The 24,589-nt window shown below is 37.8% G+C and overlaps 1 protein-coding gene across 5 annotated transcripts in view; it reads left to right on the top strand.

Annotated features, from left to right (window-relative positions):
- Nucleotides 1-24,589, top strand: part of LOC129718890 (signal transducer and transcription activator) — a 148,906-nt gene that overhangs the window by 3,272 nt on the left and 121,045 nt on the right. For all 5 annotated transcript variants that reach the window (XR_008727073.1, XM_055670089.1, XM_055670092.1 and 2 more), the window contains exon 2: nt 18,461-18,516. The gene's annotated coding sequence lies outside the window, so the exon portion shown is untranslated. The remainder of the gene's footprint in view (nt 1-18,460; nt 18,517-24,589) is intronic.

Raw genomic sequence — 24,589 nt, 5'->3', positions numbered from 1 at the left:
GCAGAAGATTTGCTGTTTCTATGCAAGGACGAAGATGATGTCGAAAAAATCATAGATGTACTTGAGCCATTGTTGTTTTCAATAGGATTAGAGCTAAACAAAAACAAAACACAGGTCCTAATAAGAGATTCAAAATTTACTAACAACACTGCTCCTGAGACACATGGAAGCTTCGGAAAGTATCAGCTTCCAATAGTAACGAAAATGCGATACCTGGGAGCGTATGTTACGAGCAGCCTAACCAGAACCGAAACGACAGTTGAACGATGGTATGATACTCTATGGATGTAGCCACAGTACTAAAAACTAAAAAGTAACAGAAATGCACTCAGAAGAATGGAGACGGAGATGTTTCTGACGCTACGAAACTTAAGTGAAAAACTAGCGCAACCGAAAAATCACGGAACAGAGAAAAGCAACGATGAGGTCAGGAAATCGCATTCGGAAAACACAAATGAGTCGAAGGATATTGAAAATAACCAGCAACACAATACAGATAGCAACAACGAACAAAATGAGGAAACGGAGAATCCTTACATAGCACAGAATTGGCTCAGAGGACATACCATTAACAACAAAATTAGGATCATCCGGATGAATTATTACGCTCATATTCTCAGGAGCAGCATCGATGGCATTTTGAAAACAGCATTGGAACACAAGATACCACTGCAAAAAAAACGTGGGAGACCGGCATTCTCTTAGAGGACGAGTATCAGACAGGACATAGAAAGAAGCAACGTACATATAACAGAATGGCAGGAACTAGCACAGGACAGAGAAAAGACAAAAAAACTGTTCGATACGATTATTGAATCGGAATATGAGGTTAGTAGTGATTCCGACCAAGACAGCAGTGGCAGCTCATTGATACCCTCGGAGTTACATGTATTCTCAGACAGCGATCGGCTGGATGCAGAAGATAAAGACGAATAAGAATGATTCCGTACGCACCATATTTCGGTAACAATCAATAAAACAATAATGATAATAGTGAAAAAGAAAAAATACTTAACAATAAAAAAAGATACTGACTGCATATTAACATATTTTTTGTTCTCCTGTTTTTATTCTAATAAGTCTATTTCAGAGGGAAGAAAGGTTGGAAGTAGGAAAGAGGTGGCAAAAATAGAGTGAGCAATAAAACTAAAACGAAGAATAAGCACAAAACAGTAGAACCCCGGAAGGAGAGCAACACAATACAAACACGAGCCGCAAGAGATGAGAGGCAGCACAAAAACGAACCAAACCAACAGGACAAGACAAGACACATCGATGCAAAACGACTCGTAAATGCAAGTAAGAACTATAAGGCACATAAAAGGTAATTAAAGCATCCTTATACAAACATACAAACAAAAAGACAAAAAAAAAAAAGAATTCAATAATAAATAACTAAATTAAACGCAAATGTTTTCGTTCCAATACTATTTAGTACTACGTAAAATGACCACATTTAACCTTGATTTAGAGTGCTGTAAGGAACTTACCCTTGAACTTGTTCGAGGATATATAATCGACGAGCTTTCCATGCGAGGAATGTTCGAAGGGACCGGAATCTGTTTGGAAGACCAGTAGAAGAAAAAGCAGTAGCGAACGATCGTGCGTCATCTTTGTCAGAAACTGGCTCATAAAAAGAAATTCTGGGCTACTCCAGAAATAGAAAGCGGATGTTGGTGGAAGATCTGGACAGAAGCAAGCTAAAGACATTGTGGACTTTTCTGATGAATCACGTACAAATTAATTTATTCATACAGCACCTTGCTAGCGTATTCAATAGCACCTTGATCAATGCTACACAATCAGATCAGGACCTGACCGACGTACCGTCCGTAGTAATAAATGTGTTTTATTTTGCGCGAATGAACACAGTATTTTCTAACTATCTCCAATATAGCAAACTAAAGAGGAATAACTGCGCTCTGTGTGGAGTCAAGAGTTTTTGAATCTATTGTCAATGAGACCTGGTTTACTGTCTGCCGGAATTATATAAGTATTACGCAACACGGAGTTTTTCGTGGTCGTACCGTCGAAACAATTCCTTTGAACTTCGTGCATTCCGGTATTAGAAATATAAGTGCCAAAGCTAAAGTGGATACGATATAAACTGATCAATGCTAAGTATTGATAAATACTTCGTTATTAGCTACCCCAGCGCTCAAGACGTCCTTTTTAACTATGACATAGCTGAAACTAAGTTGACCAGAGTCGATCAAGTTAAAGGTTTGGAAGTGATACTGGATGAGAAGCTATCGTTCAAGCTTTATCTATCTTCGACAATTAATGATGCAAGCCGACAGCTGGGAATGATGGTTAAAATTGCTCGTGAGTTCGGTGATTAGTCCGCTCCAGATTAACCATTCTGTCTTCACTCAATCACTCTTGAGCAGGGCTGGAATTCACCTCAGTGCAGACAGAACCACCCAAGTTTGTACACAACACATTTGCCATCAAACCGTGCGTGCCACTCCCGATATTTCGTTTGTGTTCTCTCCTCCCCATTCGCTCTTTTGTATTTCTTTCGCACCGAAAAAAAACGACTGAGCACTCTTAGTGCATTTGTCGAAATGTGCGACACCACACATTGTGTCTTACTTTGTGTGTTGTTTGGGGCAATGATTATCGGATTTGACAAACGAATTATTATAGTATTATTTTTTTTTGTTTTTACACTTCATTTGACTCTTACTGAAATAATTTAGGAACTAATTTTTGGTGCTGCTCAAAAAATGGTTTCTTCCCGGAGATAGCCGCAATATGTCTCGTACATTAACAGTACTCGTACTCTACTCAAACAGTCCCAAGCCGTGGTGTGGCCTTTGCTGTACGTAAGAGTCGTCTCCATTCCACTCGGTCCAGGGCTGCAGTTCGCCAGCTCTAGACAGTAGGGTGGTGATAGAAATCGACTTTTCGAATTTCGTTTAGAAGTAGGGCTCAATAGTTTTGTCTTCGAAAAAAGTTCCCATACTAAACTTCAGCTTGATCTGATTTTGGGAGCACGAAAGCATTATTTTGTGACCAACGAAAAAAATGCACCTGTTCATAAATTTCCGAATATCAAAAAAATCTGATGCCAAATGTCTTAGAAATGCATGAAACATCGAGATCTGGTATTATCCAAAAACAAAAAAAGGAAAAAATGGATCGGTTAAAGTTTCACTTTTCGACCGACCGAACTTCTAAGTCCGACGGAGGGTAATTTTTTTTTCATACAAGTCATTACCACCCTAATGAACGGTAACAGTAGTGAATGCATGAAGCGATTGTATATGAATACCGGGGCAGAAACATGTCTGGACGTGCGTAATATGTCCTAAGAAACACGTCCACGCCATTGAGAACCGTGTGTAAATGAATTCTCAAAAATGTATATAGTCCTTTCTTGGTTCCTTTTCTCTGCTATTTTTTCCACCCGCAACGCAACGCAAACTGCTCAAAAAGCAACACAAAGCAGCACAAAGTGTTGTTCGTTCTCCCTCTCTTGAAATATTTCTCACTTGGTGATATCTTTCATAGTCATTTCGTTTTCGCTCTTTTTCTTTGTGCCTGTTGGTTGTCAAAATGTGTAGGTACCGTTCTCGTTGTGCCTTGACGTAAAATCAACACACTGAGCGCAATGAGTGTGCGAATGACAGCCCTGCTCTTGAGCAATATAAAGAAATTGTTTTGATTAGAGATCTTGGCACCAACGAAAACTGCAAACGGTTTAAATTCCAGCATCCTTTCTTAAACTAAATCACAATGCTTTAAGATTTAATTTCATTTTTGTCATATGATCTACATTTTAAGTTTAGTAAAGCGAGCAATGTATGTAGTTTGTGAGAATGCGAAAATGAACGGGAAAAAAGGTGTGACTCTAGGCTTAGAAAAAAATTCCCTTGTTCAGACGTCTGGATAATATAATAATAATAATAGTTAATAAGTTTCAAGAGAGGTTCCAAGAGTATCATGACGCATGAATTTTTACTCGGGTATAGACCATTATCCATTTAATTTTTTGAAAATAGGATGGCCGGATGGATTTTGTACAAAAAAGATACAGTTCTGCTTATTTCCGAAAAGTTGTAGCGCAACCTAGGGTATAAGAGGTACTTCTTTGTACAAAATTTCTAATTTTTGTACAAAAAAAATATTTGTGAAGTGAAGGCGCGTGATGAAATAACTTTTATAGAGTTTCAGTTCAGGTCACGTGTATACGAAATCGTTAAAAGTTTTTGGAATGATACGAAACATGGCTCAAACTAATTTTAGTGTTTCCGAATAAATTGGTAGTAAGAAATCGTCATCGTAACCCGTTTGCAGAAAGTTGCTGTAAAACGAAGAAAAATAAAGTTTGACAAATCGCAATGAATTTCCCGCTTGAAAAACTTGTTCAGGCAACGATTAGTTCTGCGGGTAATCGTCGCACTGAAAAACTTATAGAGAAAGCATCAAACGCCACGTGTTGAGGGAAGAAAATTCATATTCCAAAGGCATTAGCAGCTGAATAAGCAACTGGATTTCTTTGTCAAAATGTTTTTTGAAAGCCCAGTACCTGAACATACGTGAGACGACATTGGAGAGAGAAGCAGATATATATCCCACCTACAACCTGCTATTGGTAAAATTAAACATTTGTCGTACCATTATGATGTTCACCACACTTACGGCACACATGCTACAATTACAACTTTCACAGATATAACAGTAAAACCCTCTGGAGCAGACGTTCTCTTGCAAAATCTCAGTGATCATATTATTCAAAGACTCTTTGAATATTTTTAGTATAACACTTTGAATGATGGAAGCAGCAATCATGCAAGGTTGTCCCTCGGCATTTTGTTTTAAGTTTTATTTCTATTAATAGATTTTCTATCGTAAAATTTAATAGAGAGCTACAGAAAAGGAAATTATTTGGAATAATGATTACCCTCCCTCTGTTTTCCTTTGCCGACCCCAAAAAAAAGTGTTTAAAGAAGAAAACGCCCAACTGACGAACCAGGAAGTTAACAAAATCAACACAAATCATAGTTCAGGATAAGCATTGATTGAACTCAGAAAAACAATCGTGATATAGACGATCTCAAAAAATAAATGCAAATTCGAGATGTCACCCTTACACGCCTACGTTCGCTCCATGAAACTGCTGCTGAAACTTTAACGATGGCTAAACATTCGTGGCGAGTATCAAAAAACAACCCAGTTGTTGAAGAACGAGAGATCACCATTCGGAATGCATTTATAGGATTGCGAATTGGTGAGCCTCTATCTGGTGTTGGAAATTCGAATGATGGTAATTGTGCAGGCAAGTTTTTCGGAGCGTATGAAACAATATTTGATACCACAAACCTCATTAGTGTGATACTCGAGAAGTTCTACGTGATTCTAACGTAGATCAACAGTAGGATGGAAAAAAAAACCAGACAAATTAATGTGAAACAATAAGGGTGGTATCAAATATTTTAAAATAGCGATATAGTTCACTCTCGAATTTCCCATATATTCCCGTGAAGACAGACAGGGAACACCCCCTCTTGTGGTGAAAAAGGTAACTAAACTCATTGCACAGTGGTACAGTAAGGCAATTTAGGCGAACATAGGCTTTTCGTTGCGATTTTGGTTTGCGGTTTAAAGCCATAGTTTTTGTAAAAAGTTGTTTCTTATACATAGTCCTCGATTCATGTGCGAATGAAAATTAGGGTGGTCCTAAAATCAACGAAATAAAACATTCTTTGGCAAACTTGTAGACCAACTAATTCTAAGTAACTTTGTAAATAAACTTTTTTGTAGACATGAAAATTGGTTTCCAAAAACAGTCTTTTCGCTCTATTTTTTCAATTCAAATTTAAAAGCAAAGTTTTCTTCGGTAACTTTAATCAAAAATTCGCCAATTTTGACGAAAAAACATTGTCGATATATTATACAGATGAAGAGTTTTCACTATTTCTATTTTAAAAATAGGCCCTTTTGATATATTGATGTCTCCGTTTAAGGCAAACATAAAGAATATTTTTTGGTATCATTTGATAGAACAAATATTGTATAAATATTGTGAAGAAATACCAAAGGTTGCTTAAAATTAGTTGATCTACAACTGTGCCGATGAATGTATACATTTATTTATGCAAATAAAAAGTTAGTTTTCTCATTTAGTCGATTTCAGGACCACCCTAATTTTCATTTGCACATAAAAAATAGACTAAATATAAGAAACAAGTTCTTAGAAAAAAATTTTACTCTAAAACCACAAAATCGCATCGAAAAACTCGTGTCCGCCTACATTGCCTTACTGTACCACCGTGCATTGTTGTCGAATTTCTGTGAGCGTGTGACATTCTCACACACGAAACTGAATTTACTCAATTTTAGATTTAGTTGACTCAATTTCATACTTTCACAGAAAAAAATATGTTGCAGATTTCGTGCGTATATTGTTTGTATGTAAAACTAACGCCATTCCGGGAGTTAAATATTGATAATATAATAGATGTAGCTTATCGAGGCACGAAGAAGAAATATTCAAATAATCAGGCCACGACGTGTGAATGGTAAACTAATCCCAAGTTGCTATATACGTGGTTCCCTGTGTAACTTCACTAGCTCAGATCCATCACGGGAAGCAACTACGAAATGTGCGGCCGTCAAGCTCAAGCTCAATAATCAGGCCACGAAGTGTACAATTAAATGAATATTTCAATTACCTCGTGAAAAAGATAAAAGGAGAAACCGCACAATGGTTGTCAATAGTCGTATATGGTTGTTGTGCAACATTTAGCTTAGATAACACTTGAATGTTCTATCAATTTAACAATTTAAGTATGGATACATATCATGTTGTAATTGGTTTAAAAGCTTTATTATATTATATATAAAAGATATTCAACAAAACAAACATAATTAGTGATAACAACTGTTATGCAAAAACTATTATTTAATGTTTAGTTTTCTTCGTTTTGAAAGTATTTTTTGTTTCTTTTATCCCTCCGAATTTTTTGCTCTCGAGTTCTAATCTTCGTATTCATCACTTGCAGCTTTGCTTTAACCAGCATATTTATGTATTTACTAGCTGACCCGGCAAACTTCGTCCCGCCTATTTTTGTGTTTAATTCAATAATTTTCAACATTCCAAATTCATTGATTTCTTGCGATTTGTTTATATCGTTCGAAATTATTGGTTTTATCGGAATGACAACATCCTCGACTTTTGCCTTTAGTACATCACCTCTATTCCGAAAACACTCATATTGGGTGGTATTCAGTTATTTTCGTTGTTTTCCAGAAACTGAAAGTGGTCATCTTCGAATTAAATATGGTGTCCAGGGTCAATGCTTGGCTTCTTTACATTATTTCGATTACGGAAATATTCATATGCAGTAGTATTCGGCTGTTTCCCAGAAGTTGCCATCTTACAATTCAAAATGTTGTCTGAGGTCAATTTTTTAGCTCCATGCATCATTCTGGTTACAGAAACACTCCTATTGGGTGGTATTTGATCCCTTTAGGCTATTTTTTTTTGGAGACAATTTCTGGCCCCTGAGCGTCATTCTAGTTAAAGAAACATCCATATTGGTGGTGTGGTCGATTCTAGCTCCTGTGTATCATTCTGGTATCGAAACATCTCATATTGGAAATCGGCCGGTTGAAGAAATACCCATATTGGGTGTTATTTGGTTATTTTCGGCAGTTTCCCATTCACCGGAAGTCGTCATTTTACAATTCATAATGTTATCTGAGGTCGATTTGTAGCTTCAGTGCATCATAACAATCCCGGAAATACCCATAATGAGTGTTATTTGGTCTTTTGCCACTGTTGTTTAGGAACCGGAAGTCGCCATATTGGATTTCAAAATGGCATTTGGAGACAATTTCTGGCCTCTGAGCATCATTCTGGTTAAAGAAACATCCATATTTGGTTGTATTTGGGTCATTTTCGGCAGTTTTCCAGTCACCAAAAGTCGCCATTTTACTACTCAAAATGTTGTCTGAGGTCGATTTGTGGTTTCAGATTTCGGAAATACCCATATTGGATGGTATTTGGTCATATCTCGCTGTTTCTCAGAAACCGGAAGTCGCCATCTTAGATTTCAAAATGGTATTCAGAGACAATTTCTGGCCTCTGAGCGTCATTCTAGTTAAAGAAACATCCATATTGGTGGTATTTGGTCATTTTCCTCTTTTTTCCAATCACTGGAAGTCGCCATCTTACAATTCAAAATTTTGTCTGATTCTTCAAAAACCGGAAGTCGCCATCTTGGATTTCAAACTGGCATTTCGAGACAATTTCTGGCCTCTGAGCGTCATTCTGGTTAAAAAAACACCCATATTAGGTGGTATTTGGTCATTTTCGGCAGTTTCCCAGTCACCGGAAGTCGCCATTTTACAACTCAAAATATTGTCGGAGGTCGACAAACGTACAAACCGTGGAACACCACCCATGGATTGCCTTATGCATAAGTGAACTTTATTATTATGAAATATTCGGCCGAGTTCACTTCACAATAAAATGTGAATTTTTTTCAGTGTACCCATTAGGGTAATATTATTGTCAAAAGTTACTCTATTTCGCATGTCGTGTAGAACAAAATCAGAAGTGGTGCACCTAGCGGTCGAAAAGGTGACTAACGCGTCTGTCATTTTCAATTTGTCTTCATAATTTCACGTAAGTGAACTTTATTGGTATTTAATATATTTGGTGGTATGCTTTGTCTCTAACCGTTCATAAATGTCGTCGCGCATGGTGGAACAGTTACAAATGATTTTAATGGAAATTTTTGTAATGTTGGACCCCGGTTAAGCTCAGCAATAGTTTCAGTGAAACAATAAAGTTTGACTCCACTTAAAAACTGCAGTTTCCTGCTATCTGCTTCTGACAAGAAACTGTTTCAACTGAGGATCTGGGTACTGAAAAAAAAAAATTGCGGATCGGATGTAATTCCAGCTCACTTTCACAAGTTACATCACAATGTATTCTGCGTTTTGTTGCGAAATGACTTCAACCAGTCGAAGGTGATTGCCTTGCACAAGCGTGGTGTAAGAGCAGTTCTAAGTGAAATACTCGTGAAAATTATTCGCAATTAGAATAAATCAGAATATTCGGGCTCCTGCAATCGATTTGTTACGAAGCTATCCTTCATCGAGGACGCAGTTTGTAGTTCATTATGTTTTATGTGAGGCAGCAAGGATGTACAAAATTAGGTCATCGTTTGTATTCGACCATTGGATCGTTTGAGGAAGCAGTCACATCTGTCTTGTGTGTTAGTAATGGATAAAATTCTATGGAATGCGTTAACATCATAGACCTCTGTTACAAAAGATTATTTTGTATTGGTGATTTTGGTACTTTTGGACGAGTAGCTCATCTGCGAAACTGTTCGACTCGGTCGTGAGTCAAGTTAGACGATTGCCTGCTTCAAATCCTGGTTTCCATCGAGGAACGGTGATGACAGCACAGCCATTACAAATTTTAACGTTGTCAGAAATAACTGTGGTGACCGTCGTGAAGAAAGAATTATAATTTATTACAAGCAGTATCCGCCTTGCACTACGGTTTCGACCACCCAATTGTCTGAATGTTTGGAAGTTGAGGTTTTCGACGATAAAACCCTAGTCTTCCGATACAAACGGTCGAATTCATAAACTCTAACGAAAAGTAGATTCATGATGACTGCGATCTCGCACGAATTTTGGAATGGTCCCAACGAAACCAGCTATTCGTTATCTTATCAATATTCCTGAAGTGTCGCCGTAAAAACGCTGCTCTAACCAATCTACTATCTCCTGTTATAATGGACAAACTATCGAGTAGACGGAGGATTTAAACAATCTTGAATGGGGTAATCTGATAAACCAGCAAGCCGGAAAAATCTACGCAAGCCTATGATCAATCTACGGCTCTACCTCTGCTGCCACTATAGCCACACGCTAGAAGTTGTTCCAAATGTTGATGCTACCACACTTCATGTTCGGCGAATTACTTCACGTTAAACCCAGTGCAGGTTCCATGTCCGCTGGAAAAATTCTTGTGGTATCACTTAGATGTATTCACGCGCAATCTGCCCGGACGAACTCATACGATTCGCATAGATTCCCTAGGATTCCTCACATTGGAATCGTGAGCGTCCGTTAGAAGGAATCCTGAAAAAACAATCCTCAGAAATTTCCTGTCTATGGGACTAGGGTTCTTGAATAGGAATCGTGTTGTGAGAATTCATCGGATACAAAATCTTCCACTTTGACCATTATGTGCTCGGGTACCCACAAATTAAAATTCTTGCATCTTTTGCAATTTTAATCCGATTTCGATAGTTTTAATGCCAAAAGATTAAGTAAATGGTCTACTTTCAAATGAGTGTTAGCGGTGCCTCGAAAAAAATCTCTCTTTCCCGGAAATTCGGTTTTCCGAAGATATGTTCCAAAACTAAGGAATTTAATGGGGGGTATTGGAAAAGAATTTCGCAATAATTGGTTCAAATTTTGTAAAATTACTTTCTCAGGCCATTTCTATAGTTTTGAATGTATCATTTTTGGAATGGGGTGATGGGTGTTGGTTCAATAATCCAAGAGTGTCCGGAGTTCATCCGGGGCAGGTCCGTATGTGGCCTATGACGATCTACACACTTCATGATGACTAGTTACTCGAGTAATTATTGGAATGGCATGGTTTTAAGCATGTTTTATTCATGACCATTATATTACCGGAGCATGTTACGGTCATACATCCGTAACCAGTTGACCGATTCCGGCCATCCGCATTGGTAACATAAACGAATTTAACACCATCCTTTTGGCGGCTGTTGAGCTTAAATTAGTTAGCGGAAAGAATAGTGTCAAAATCAAACCGTGCCTAAATCGATCAGGGTCTTTAGTTACCATTTTTGCCATGTATTTAAACGAATTTTTAGGTTCTTCTGTTTTTTTTTCTGTACCTAAGAAGCATTTTGAACCTGTTTTGGCTATTTTATTTCGACCTTTTCTTAAAATACAGGGGTTTAAACCATCATTTCCATTGTAGGCTTTTTACAACCTTCAGAGACGGTTTACAATTATTTAGGGTGAATTTGGAGTTGATTTTTTTGTTCATTTCAAGCCTTTCGAACTGTTGTTAGGGTCGTTTTCTAATACCTAGGCATCACATTGATTCCAGAAGTACCCATATTTGGTTTTATAAAAACCAGAAGTCGCCATCTTGAAATTCGAATTGATGTTAGAGGTCATTTTTCAGTCTCCCTTTACTAACACGCAGAGGATCCATTCCCAGGTACCTATAACTCGGTGACGGAATCGTGAAAGGACTCGCAAACGCGATCCGGAGGATTCCCACTCACGATTCTTATTTCAAGAACCCTAGAGCCATATACAGGGCATTCCTGAGGATTCTTTTTCAGGAATCCTTTTCAAGGACGCTCAGGAATCCAATGTGAGGAATCCTAAAGAATCTATGCGAATCGTATGTGTTCGTCCGGGTCTGGATGTTATCCCGATTCTGAAAATATATAATATAAATGGAATTTGACCTGATTTTATTTATTTGTTTTTATGGAGTTTTTACTAGAATCGTGCTCCCCATCGTGCTCAAAACAGTTAAAGTGAGAGTTTTCGTATCCGAAGAATTCTCATTACAGGTTGTCTGTGTTGGTGAATCTAGGCTCGAATGGATTTTTTTTTAATGAAAATTTTCATTTGTTAACCGCCAGTTACACAAGTGTTTGGTCAATATAACCTCTAAACATAGGTTTCGTATACTTCCAGGACAGAATTAACAAGCTACAGGATTCAATTGGCAACAAGAACACTGAGAAAAAGATAAACAAGTTCTAGTCTTCATTTCAGATCCTCCGTCTTCCCAGGAGCACAATATGATCTAAAAATGGAAGCAAGTTGAAATACCATTCTATACATTACGATACGTATTGCTCAGTGTTATGTTATACAGTCAGGTTTTTTTCACGCGGGGAAACGTATTATAAAAATTCACGTAAAAAACTCGTTAAATCGAAATTCCGTGTACAAAAACGCCGTAATTCTAAAATGCGCGTAAAATCATATTGCGTATTTCAACAATCCGCGTTAAAAACCGCGGTTATTCAAAATTCTGCGTGAGCAACATGATAGATTCAAATTTCTGCTTAAAAAAATACGCGTTCATTCAAAACATCGCGTAAAAACCCCTGGCATGCAAACCGCGTAAAAATATTCCGTCCGTATCGCAAAAACGATTCCTCTCACGATTTCATCACCGAGTGATAGGTATCCTGGTAATTCTTACTCAGGATTCTCTGCGTGTTAGTTAGGGCGATCAGAAAGCAATCTCCATCACTATTGTAAAAGAAGCTTTTACCATTCCAAGGGCGTCGCCTACAGAACCTGTTAATTCCTCCCAAGAGGTGTGATAAACTACAACATGATACTTTCTGTTATTAAACGCCCAGCTGTTAAAAGGGGCTGTCTGGAGTATTGGAACCGTAATTAGTGTAAGCATTGTTTCAGCTAAGTTTCATATTGTGAAGCATTGAGAAACCCGTATGTAGCAAATAAAAAAGGTTCGTCTTTACGCTACCAGGTACAAAATAAATAATAAGAAAAATCCTTCAATGACGAAAATAAATTGCGAAAAGAGCAGTTTCGTACTACGGAAAAAAGCATCACAGTGCGGTACTAGCTCCGTTAAAAGGCGAGACAAACCGCAAAATACAAGTGAAATATGTTGACGTTAAGAGCGCTTATCTCAACCCTTGGATGAGAATAAAACATATCTGCTTCAAAAGTCCCTATAAGATTAAGAGCAGTCGAATGTGAAATATCGATGAAGCGATTAAAAGAATTAGTTTCCAGCAAGCAGCATCGGATCCATGTTTATTAATTCGAAAGCAAGGTGGCAGGTCAATATTTACGATTGACGTGGATGACACATTGGTTGTCTATAAGAAGATCATGAAAGCGATGGGAGATCAATTTAAATTGACGGATTCAAAAAAAGTAGGAGGGTGGTATTCAAGACACGACCGCATGACGTTGACTACCGTATTCTTATAAAAAGAAAAAAAAAATTCCATTGAAGCAAATAGTAGAGGGAATTGCAACGCTTCTTTTACAAAACTTCTGTAACAAAATTTCGAGGCACCAAAAGGTACCAGTTGCCGATAATTCTCGTTTACTGGTTAGTCCGTCCAGAATTCCAGCCATTTTAGTATTTTACAGTAGCCATTTATTACTAACAGCCACCAGCATAACGGGTGAAACCGGCACGAGATGACCGGTACTATTTTGTCTCTCCTCCTTTCAGCTGCTAACACCTAGCGCTGTCGTGAAATTAACATCAACACAAACATGCATTTTTGCAAGGTTTTTTCCGCTAGCAGCAGCATTTTGTAAAACATAAAATTCAACTAACCGCTTCTATTATAAAACTGCGAGGCACCAAAAGGTACCAGTTGCCGATTATTCTCGTTTACTGGTAGTCCGTCCAGAATTCCAGCCATTTAAGTGTTTTGCAGTAGCCATTTACTACTAAAGCCACCAGCATAACGGGTGAAACCGGCACGAGATGACCGGTACTATTTTGTCTTTCCTCCTTTCAGCTGCTAACACCTAGCGTTGTCGTGAAATTAACATCAACATAAACATGCATTTTAGCAAGGTTTTTTTCCGCTAACAGCAGCAATTGTAAAACATAAAATTCAACTAACCGCTTCTATTATAAAACTGCGAGGCACCAAAAGGTGCCAGTTGCCGATTTCTTGTTTACTGGTTTCCGTCCAGAATTCCAGCCATTTTAGTATTTTGCAGCATCACGGGTCAAACCGGCACGAGATGACCGGTACTATTTTGTTTTTCCTCCTTTCAGCTGCTATCACCTAGCGTCCGCATGTCACTGGTGCGGTTTTGGAATCAGAATTATGGGGCGCCGGCCGCTGTCGTAATATTAACACCAACAAAAAAATGCATATTTGCAAGGTTTTTTCCGCTAGCAGCAGCATAAACATCGGAAACAGAAAGTGACAACAACAATAACAACAAAGTCAGATCGATTGTATCCGTTAGTGTCGACTGTGCTTGGGAAGAGAGGTAGTGATTGGCTGCGCGGTATGATTTAGACAATCGATATTAATTACCAATTTTTCAGTAGTGTATCTCAAACAAAAGTTTGTTTTTGTTACATAAATTTAACCGTAAAAGAATTTCTGATCGATTGATGCCAAAACCTCGAAAACCTGATTATAGATGACTGCAAAATAAGCGCTCAAAACCTGACCACTTTTCTCTGGTTTTCCCTGGTTGAATTACTAGATTTTCAAATTCAGGGGCCTAACTTCGATATAGACCTTAGTCAACGTCAAAAGCGTACCAATCATCGGATCTTCTTGAACCCAGCTGCTCATATACGGGAAATGATAAAAGGTTTTGGATTGGAAAATACCAGAAAACTGGATACTGCATTGAATGCTGGCTACATACATACAATCAGGTGAAAAGAGGCATTGTCATGTAAAGTACATTACTCAATTCTGCAGAGGCGACGCGTGGCCAAGTGGGCTACCTGTTCAATCAATTTTCGCAACATTGAAACAATAGTATTGTGAAAAAAGATTTGACAAGTTTTATTTACCTATATAGCAAAGAAGTCCTACTGTCTATTATGAGCGCTAATTTTTGATAATTTCTTCGTAGAATAATGATATCTGCTTCATTTTATAGAGGAAATCTGTTTTCCACAGCTATTATCATGATTCTCAATAACTATGACCGATTTTGGCCCTACAGAACTGATAAAGTTCGTTCAACGGATGCCGTTGTGTTAGGCAATGCCAGATCATTCTGCCAGCTAAAGCGTTTCAGAATAAACCTTTTGCAGGTTTTTTCTAACGATAGTCGAAATTGTGTTTATTATCTTTTTGCCTTCAAACTCTTCACGTGAGTAAAGAACCTAGCTTTATTTATTGAATTTTTGTTCGATGCTAAATCGTTTCCTTAGACGATGATAAAATTTTAAACTAGAAAGTGAGCAGCGCGTAAAAAGACAAATGTGTACTATACGGGCTATACGACGTTCAAGTTTTCGAATGAACAAAATGGATGAAAGGGCTTGAATGAAAACCAAAGAACACCACCACATCCAGAAAAATAATGAATCTGCTACGAAAGCTCTGAAGATTGAAATCTGCGTACTCTCGCGGCCACATGGACTCTCTCAAATTTTAATGATGTCGTGTCGTGAGAAGAAACAGAAAGGCAAAACGAAACAAGTGAAAAGACACTGAAGAGAGGGTGTATAAAGAATGTCTTCTCTCGTTGCTATCGGCTTTTCGTTCAACAATGAGTTTGAACCAAAAATGTCATTTTTACGCAAGGCGTTGCATTAGTAGTGGTGAACATAACAGACTGCGTTTGCCCTGTCGCAGAGAAGTGTGAACGACGCTCGGTTCAAATGAAAGGCCTGAACAAACGGTAGTCATTACTGAGTGTGGGTTGCGTTGCGTGTGAGGTGTATGGCGTAGTTTGAAGTGTAGCTCATCAGGTTACATTCTTCACGGCGCATAAGATTACACTAAGTTGACAACAGAATAAGCATGTTCGGGATAACATTACAATTACAAATAAATTACTATCGATGACTTTTCATCCACTCCAAAAATGTGAAATGGTTAACTTTTTGTCTGAGATTGTCTACCTGTCCTATGAACAGTTTGAACAGGTGGACGAGACGTCTCTGCAATTCTGTCGGCGGATTATAGCATGCTGTAATCCATTCCTGGCCGAATATCCCGATTAGTTTATCAATCCTGGGTCGTTACATGTAATACTGTCCATCGGCAGAATTGCTTAACATTTTCAAGATTCAAGCTCGGAAATCTTCGTAAAAAATTGGATTAATTTGCGTGTTTAGTGAAGGAGTATAGCAACACTTTATGTTAGCATAGTACCATTGAAAGAATCACAAGAAACTGTGTGTGAACAAATTGTATTTTAAAAAGCAAACGCCTTTTTGTGAGCATATGATTCCACAAGTGGTGAAACTCACGTTGCAAACAACGCTGCGAATAAATTCCGCTCGCAGGAAAACCCTATTACAATTCGAAATTAGCGAATCGCTCGCTAAATAAAATCCGCTTGCTTTGTTTTATTAGCTACTCATTTGTGAAAGGCAAAAAATAAAGAAAAAAAAAACGCCTTATAGAGGAGAAGGAGGGAGCATGGCTAAAATCCGGTCCCGGTACATCGTGCCACACTAATGAATGGTACTTTCTTTTAACACGCGCCAAAACTATTAAACCTGCAGTATAATTTGCATACTGAGTAACCCGAAGTGAGTAAGTAAGCCATTTTCGATCCAGAACTCGGCGACTTTCGGCGTGTTTTGTGTGCTGTGTCGTTCCGTGGTGTGCTGTTATCAAACGACGGGCGGCGGTTGGGTGCTACCAATACCGATTCAAGCTACCCTGGGCAAAATTTCGCACACAACAGCGGCATCATAACACAGTAACACAAACACAGAGCAGCACCAGTCAGTCCAGACGTGGATGAGCAGCATCGGGTGGGAATGATGTGCAATATTGCGACGATGACGACCTACTGCGATGGATTACACTGGAGAGCTTGCCCCAGTTTAAATTAAAAAAAAAAAAAAACGGGAAAACCATAGAAAGCCAATCTAATGTTGTTTTGATTTTTGATTTTTTTCTTTCGTTATCTCATTTTAGCGAAGCAAGCTTTGCCACGGCCTGCGTGTGCGTACGTAACCTAGCCCACGCACGTGGGCGTTTGTTTACTTCGCGATAACCCTCCCAATTGTTGGTGTCGCTTGGCAGCTAAATTCAGCCTTTTTTCTTCTGCTTCCAACAACCCTCTCGACAAAACAATTTTTTTTCATTTCTGCCTGCTCTGCTTGATCTTGATCTTTCTCGGGCCTTCGTTAGTGTTGTTTATTTGTGACTGTGTAGATTTTTTTTAAATACCATAAAACCGAAAACACGCAGCGCAGAGGTTCGTTAGACTTTTTGTTTCTCTTCTTCCGCATCCATCGGAAAAGCACTGCGTGAGAAGAATAGTTGCTTTTGGCGGCTTTCAAACTAACTAGTCGTCAACAACTATTTCGTCATCATTTTGATAGCTTTTGGCTGACGATTGCTGATTAATTCCCGAAGCATGCACGAAAATGCTTCGCGAAACCAGACAGGAAACAATCCGGTTTTCCCCCCCAGTTAATCAGATCGTGCACACATTCATGGTTTGAAAATTGGCTTCTGTGCTGTGCTGTGCTGCCCGCTACATGGCGACCGGCACAAAACGTTGCGAAATAAACGGAGAATTCTAGTATCACATGTAAATTAAGGCAACAAGAACTGGATCACTGAGAAGGGAGGAGGACGAAGAGAAGAAGGTTGACTCACTGTGTGTGCTTTTCGTTGTTGAATAATAAACGAGACTGAGTACGAGAGCGTGGTGGTGAAGGAGGAACGGGCGGGAACCGATGATGACGATAGTGCACGGATCGAGAGCGCAAGGAACGTCCTAACGTGGGTGGTACGAAGATAGAACATAACAACGGTGCAGGCATGACTGGGCAAGTTATACGAGAGAGCGCGCACTGAGGTGTGCCCTGCTGCTGTTGCGCGAGGGGTACACCAATGGTACGGGCTCGGAGTCAAACCTGTTTCAGTTTCTCTAATTAATTCAATCAACTGTGTGCTGTATGTCGGATTGGCAAGAAGTTACTGATGCGATCTGTCGTTTGCAGGAATTTCTCAGCATTTGTTTTCCAGTGGGATACGAAGGAAATTGCATTTCGAAACGGGTGGGAATGTGGATCGATTTTTTTTTTGTAATTTCAATAATAAAAGGTTACGAAATAATTAGCATTGGTGATTGCTTCGCCCGGGCTGGAATGTAATTCGCAAAGCATTTCAACCTGACCAAACCAGCTCGAATGCTATTTAACAAACCGACATTTTCCGGAAATGGACCAGGCTAGTTGGCGGGCTGGCGGGCGGTGGCACACAGGACGATACACATTCAGAGCAACATACCTAAAGAGATGCTATATTGACATATTCCATCGCCATCGTCGTCATAAAAAACCCTCTTTTACTACCCCCCCTCCCCTCATTTTTCTGCCAGGAACAAATCGCGAGAACGTGTAATAACGACCGACTATAATTAATTAACAGTTCTCGGACGATCCCGGCGGTTTGTGAAACAATAGACGCAGGCTCTCGCTTGCTGCTTCGTCGTGCGGTCTCTGTCGGCATGGTCGTGCTGATTTTATGTAACGCGACACGACCACCAACCACCTGCGCGCGTATGTTTGTTTGTCTGTTCGTAGGTTCGGTTTTTTTTTCGTCAAATGATATTGAATAACTTCGCCGTGTTTTCGCGGTGGAAACGTTATATTCAGATGTTATCATTTGTCTTACATTTCCCCGGTATCGTTTATTCCATCAAGATCGAGAAGTCATTGAAATGAGCTTTTGTTTTCTACTTTCAGATTTCAGGAGAGAAGTCGAGCTGAAAATATCCCTGCAAAGTTGCGCGTCGGACGCGGTAAGTGGTAACAGTTGTGATATTTCATGCTCTTCTCTGCTCATGAATGGAGCGTTATAATCGACTTAAACTTATCGTTTATGAAATGTTAATTGCAAAGTGAGTTTTACAGGGCATGTAAATCAAAAAAAAATGAGGTTGATGTTATGGTTAAAAAACCTAAAACCTGAGCTTCAAATCTGTTGAAACGTTTCTGTCGATGAAAGTGTCATATTAATATCAGGAACTAAGATTCTGAGAAGAATTTTTTTTTCAATATGAATCTGAATAGATAACCTAACATGTTTTAGTCCAGTTTTTGTATGGCTTGCAGAATTATATTATTTGTTATGAGTTCTACGTTCTGCAATGTTGGGGAAGCCTATATAGAGTTGACAACACCTCTTTGTGGTATATTTAAAACACCCTTGCATACTTGAAATCTCCAAGATATTAAATTAATTTTTATTAGGGTAATAGGTATTTTGATTGCTTAACTCAAATACTAAATCTACAAAATTTAATCAAAGAACGAAATGGGAGACAGTTCGATGTTTTTTTTTTACAAAATATCACTGATTGCAATTTTTTTTGCAATGAAATGAACTCTATTTTAAAAACTATAATTTCATTTCTGGTGGATTTCCTTTTTTGAAATTTTCCCCTTCTTCGACATTGTTGGTTTTAATTTTATTTTTTGTGACATTTTCAACCAATATTTCCTATTTTCACCTGCGACGATAATTTGGGATCATTCTACGGGGCCATCCTCATACCACGTGGACAGCTTGGAGGGTGGGGGGTGGTGGGGTATTGTGGAACGTCCACCACGGTCCTTACAAAAAAAAAGAATTTATATGGGCATTTGTCCGGGGGGGGGGGGGGTAATAATCATTAAACATCTGTCCACGTGGTATGTGGATGGCCCCTAAGGGGTTTTTAGTGGTTCTGAGCTTTTTTTTTTATTAAAGGGGGGATTTGTTAGTAGCTTAAGTATTTATGATAAATATTAGTAAATAATGAGTATGTGTGTCCAATCACAAATGGTGACTTCTCAACACTGTTAGAAATTTGTAATTTTAATTGTTAGGATTTGTTTGCTTTCGCAATTAGGACTTATCATTCGTAGGGATTTAAACCTACTTGTCAGAAAAGGGGAAGTAAACTTACAACTACCTTAATTGCTAACTTATTGGCTATAAAGAGAGCTTATCGTAGCAATTGAGGATTGCAACGATTTTTGTCGAAAATTGTTAATAATTTTATTTGACATAGCTTCTAATGGTTCAACACCAGTAAGTCTATGTAATTCGAGTGTACCAAACCAAGTGGACGCTTCAAAATCATTTTCAGAATTTTATTCTGAATCCTTTGGAGCATTTTCTTCCTTGTTGAACAGCAACTTGACCAGATCGGTACAGCATAAAGCATTGCTGGTCTAAAAATTTGTTTGTAAATCAAAAGTTTGTTCTTTAAACAAAATTTAGAATTCCTGTTAATGAGAGGATATAAACATCTCGTATATTTGATGCACTTGGCTTGTATACTCTCAATGTGCTCTTTGAAAATAAGTTTTTTATCATAAATTAGTCCCAAGTACTTAACCTTGTCGGACCAACTTAAAATAACCCCATTCATCTTGACAACGTGATTATTGTTTGGTTTGAGGAAAGAAGCCCTAGGCTTATGCGGAAAAATTATCATTTGAGTTTTAGAAGCATTGGGAGAGATTTTCCACTTTTGCAAGTAGGAAGAAAAAATATCTAAACTTTTCTGCAATCGACTGCATATGACACGAAGACTTTTTCCTTTTTCGGAAATGCTTGTGTCATCGCAGAACAATGACTTTGTGCATCCTGGAGGCAAATCAGGAAGATCTGAAGTGAATATGTTGTACAGGACTGGACCCAAGACTGAACCCTGAGGTACACCTGCTCTGACAGGAAATCTATCAGATTTTGAATTCTGATAGACAACCTGCAGAGTTCGATCAGTTAGATAATTTTTTAAAATTTTTATTAGGAAAATTGGAAAATTAAAAGTTTGCAATTTCGCAATCAAACCTTTATGCCAAACACTGTCGAATGCTTTTTCTATGTCTAAAAGAGCAGCTCCAGTGAAATAACCTTCAGATTTGTTGGCTCGTATCATATTAGTAACTCTGAGCAATTGATGAGTTGTGGAATGCCCATGGCGAAATCCAAACTGTTCATTTGCAAAAATTGAATTTTCGTTGATGTGTGACATCATTCTGTTGAGAATAATTCTCTCAAACAGTTTACTTATTGAAGAAAGCAAACTGATTGGTCGATAACTTGAAACTTTAGCTGGGTTCTTATCCGGTTTTAAAATGGGAGTAATTTTTGCATTTTTCCATAATTTGGGAAAATATGCAATTTTGAAGCAGCAATTGAAAATTTTCACTAAAAATTCCATTGTGCTCTCAGGGAGATGTTTGATGAGTATATTAAAGATTCCATCGTCACCAGGTGCTTTCATATTTTTGAAATTATTAATAATTGATTTAATCTCATTCAAGTTAGTTTCAATTATTTCTGCAGGTAAAAAATTCTGGGAAAAAATTAAATCAAATTGACGTGTGACTTCATTTTCAATTGGGCTTACAAAATTCAAATTTGAGTTATGAACACTCTCAAACTGCTGAGCAAGTCTTTGAGCCTTTTGTTCATTGGATACAAGAAAACTTTCACCATCTTTTAAAACTGGAATAGGCTTTGAAGGTTTCTTAAGAATCTTCGACAGCTTCCAAAATGGTTTTGAATATGGTTTCAATTTTTCAACTTTAGTCTCAAAATTTTGATTTCTCAGAAGAGTAAATCTATGTTTAATCTCTTTCTGTAAATCTTTATAAATAGTTTTAAAAACAGGGTCACGAGAACGTTGATATTGACGTCTGCGGACATTTTTCAAACGAATTAGAAGTTGAAGATTTTCGTCAATAATTGATGAATCAAATTCCACTTGAGCCTTTGGAACAGAATAATTCCTGGCATCAACAATTGCACATTTCAATGCTTCCAAAGCGGAATCAATATTCACTTCGTTTTGTAAATCAAGCTCATTATTGAAATTTCTCTCAATATGAGTTTTGTATCTTTCCCAATTAGCCTTGTTATAATTAAAAACAGAGCTCATAGGGTTTTAAACTGATTCATGTGATAAAGAAAAAGTTATTGGAAGATGGTCAGAATCAAAGTCAGCATGTGTGATCAAATCACTACATACATGACTTTGATCTGTTAGCACCAAATCAATTGTTGAAGGGTTTCTTACAGAAGAAAAGCATGTAGGACTATTCGGAGACAAAATAGAATAGTATCCTGAAGAACAATCATTGAATAAAATTTTGCCATTGGAATTTCTTTGAGAATTATTCCATGAACGATGTTTAGCGTTAAAATCGCCGATTATGAAAAATTTCGAACGATTTCTGGTGAGTTTTTGTAAATCACCTTTAAAATAATTTTTGAGCTCGCGTGTGCATTGAAATGGTAAATATGCTGCGGCAATAAATAAAATCCCAAGTTCAGTTTGAACTTCAATTCCCAAAGTTTCAATAACTTTCGTCTCAAGATGGGGAAGAGCACGATGTTTGATTCGGCGATGAATAACAATTGCAACTCCACCGCCGGAACCCTGAATCCTATCATATCTATGAACCACGTAATTGGGATCATATTTTAATTTTATGTTAGGTTTCAAAAATGTTTCAGTAATAATTGCAATATGCACATTATTTACTGTTAAAAAATTAAAAAGCTCATTCTCATTGGCCTTCAATGAGAGAGCATTCCAATTTAATATTTTAATTGTTTTATTTAAAATCATTGCTAAATTTTAAATTAGAAACAATTTTAATAGTAAAATTTGTGCCTATTTGAATGGCTTCAAACATTGAATTTGCCTGCAACATGGCGTTCATAAGATCTAACATTGCCTGTTGCAAAAAAGAAAGTTTACCTACCGTAATAGGCCCCAGGCAGTTGACATTAGAAAAAATATTTTCGGCAGCAATATTAGCTGGAGTAATAGGTGTACAATTATTTTCTAGCGTGTTGTGCTTACCCATATTAACGGTCATTTTCGAACTACCAACACTAGGCGGTATAATGTTCGAACTACCTGTAACCTGTGCATAAGTTAAACGGGTATGCAAAGGAGTAGGTAAACTATGCGTCACTGGTACGCTTGGAGAATTTTGTTTTGAAGTTGGTTTTAATTGAGAAATTGAATTTTGTTTACCCTGCCTTGCCTTAACAATTGCTAAACGGACTGGGCATTGATAAAAATTTGACATATGGTTGCCGTTACAATTCGCACAGCGAAAATTTTTACTCTCTTTCACAGGACATGTGTCCTTTTTGTGAGAAGAGTCTCCATAATTAAGACATTTTTGGTCCATGTTACAGAATTTGGAACCATGGCCATAACGTTGGCAAGTACGGCATTGGGTGGATATGCTTTTCACCTCCGCCATACTTCCTATAAATTTCCCACTTTACACGCACATTATACAAAGCATGTGCTTTTTCAAAAAATTTCAAGTTGTTAACCTCATTGCGGTTAAAATTAATTAAATAATTAACAAGGGAAATTCCAGTTCTCTGACTGTTTTCGCCTCGTGATTTTTGTTTTGTTTAATTAGAATTACTTGGGTAGGGGCTATGCCAAGTAATTCTGTTAAAGTAAGTTTGATCTCATCAACGGTTTGATCGTTGGTGAGACCTTTCAAGACAACCTTGAACGGCTTGGCGTTCTTGGTGTCATATGTAAAAAATTTGTACATCTTGTCAGTTAAATACTGAACAAGACGATCACGACCCTTTACTGAGTCGGCTAATAAGCGACATTCACCTCTACGGCCAATTTGATAGGTAACTTTAACGTCAGAAACAAACGTTGAAAGTTCCTTTTTGAATATATTAAATTCAGAAGAAATAGTTACCACAATAGGTGGAACTTTATCCTTTTTTAAAGATTTTATATTTTGTATAGTTTCATTATTGGTAACTTCCATTTCACCAGCTTCTTGCTCAGGCAAAATATCAAAAGGATTGTCACTACAGACACTGGAAATGTCAGAAAGAGATGCCTCTCTTTTCCTCCCCACAGCGATGCGAGGTTTCTTTTTCCGTCCAGCCATTTCAGGTGATAAGAAAAAAGTTAAAACAAATGTTAAATTCAAAAGTAGGTAGTCTTGAGAAAGACTGATGGGAAATAACTTTCAGGTAGTCTTTAAAAGACACACTGACAAAACACAAAATTTGAAGCTATAGGCAGTCAAAGACCAGTTCACAAGCAACCGAAAAACGTCTGATCTGTAGGACAGTTCAAGACGCACTGGTGATTCTGAGCTTATTTTAGGATCATTTCAAGCCTTTTCTGGCCTTTAGAAAGCGTTTTCGGCGACTCTGAGCTTAATTTGGGATCCTTTTTTTTGTTTTTTTCTGGCCTTCAGAAGGCGTTTTTGGCGTTCTGAGCATACAGGGCTAGTTGCGAGTTACTTTTTAGTGACTTTGTCACTATTTTGAGCCTAGTCACTAAAAAGTCACTATTTACGCTAAAAAGTCACTAAAGTCACTATATGACGACAAAATGGTCACTTAAGTCACATTTTTAGCTTTAAATGTATAAATTAACAATTGTTGTATTGCAACATACTTTAGAAAGCTTGCTTCTCATTTACAGAATATTTGAACAGTTCGGTTTGTAAGTTAACAAAAATAACTTTTCCATCATAGAAGTTTCATGCCAGGCAATGTTTTCAAATTTCTCATCGAAAGGAACAGTGCAGAATAGTTACGAACGAATTGTCTAAGAGCTGCAAAGGAATGTAAAGGTTTATTCTACAAGCTACTCGCGTCTTAAACCAGTGTTGTGCGTGAAATTCCGTTTAAAGTTTGATTTGCTTGTCTCAAATCAACTGTTCCTCCTGGTTGAAGTGGATTCAAAAATTTCAAGCTTATATTGTGCATAGTCGTGTTGAGGTCTCAACTCGTAGGATTTTGCTTTCAATCATCCGAACCTACCGGTGTTTACCAGATACCATTTCGAAATTCCATAATGATAAACC

This window comes from Wyeomyia smithii, chromosome 1 (genome assembly GCF_029784165.1).
Source record: "Wyeomyia smithii strain HCP4-BCI-WySm-NY-G18 chromosome 1, ASM2978416v1, whole genome shotgun sequence".
NCBI lineage: Eukaryota > Metazoa > Arthropoda > Insecta > Diptera > Culicidae > Wyeomyia > Wyeomyia smithii.
The sequence above is the reverse complement of the archived record's forward strand: the minus strand, read 5'-3'. Positions and strand labels throughout refer to the sequence as shown.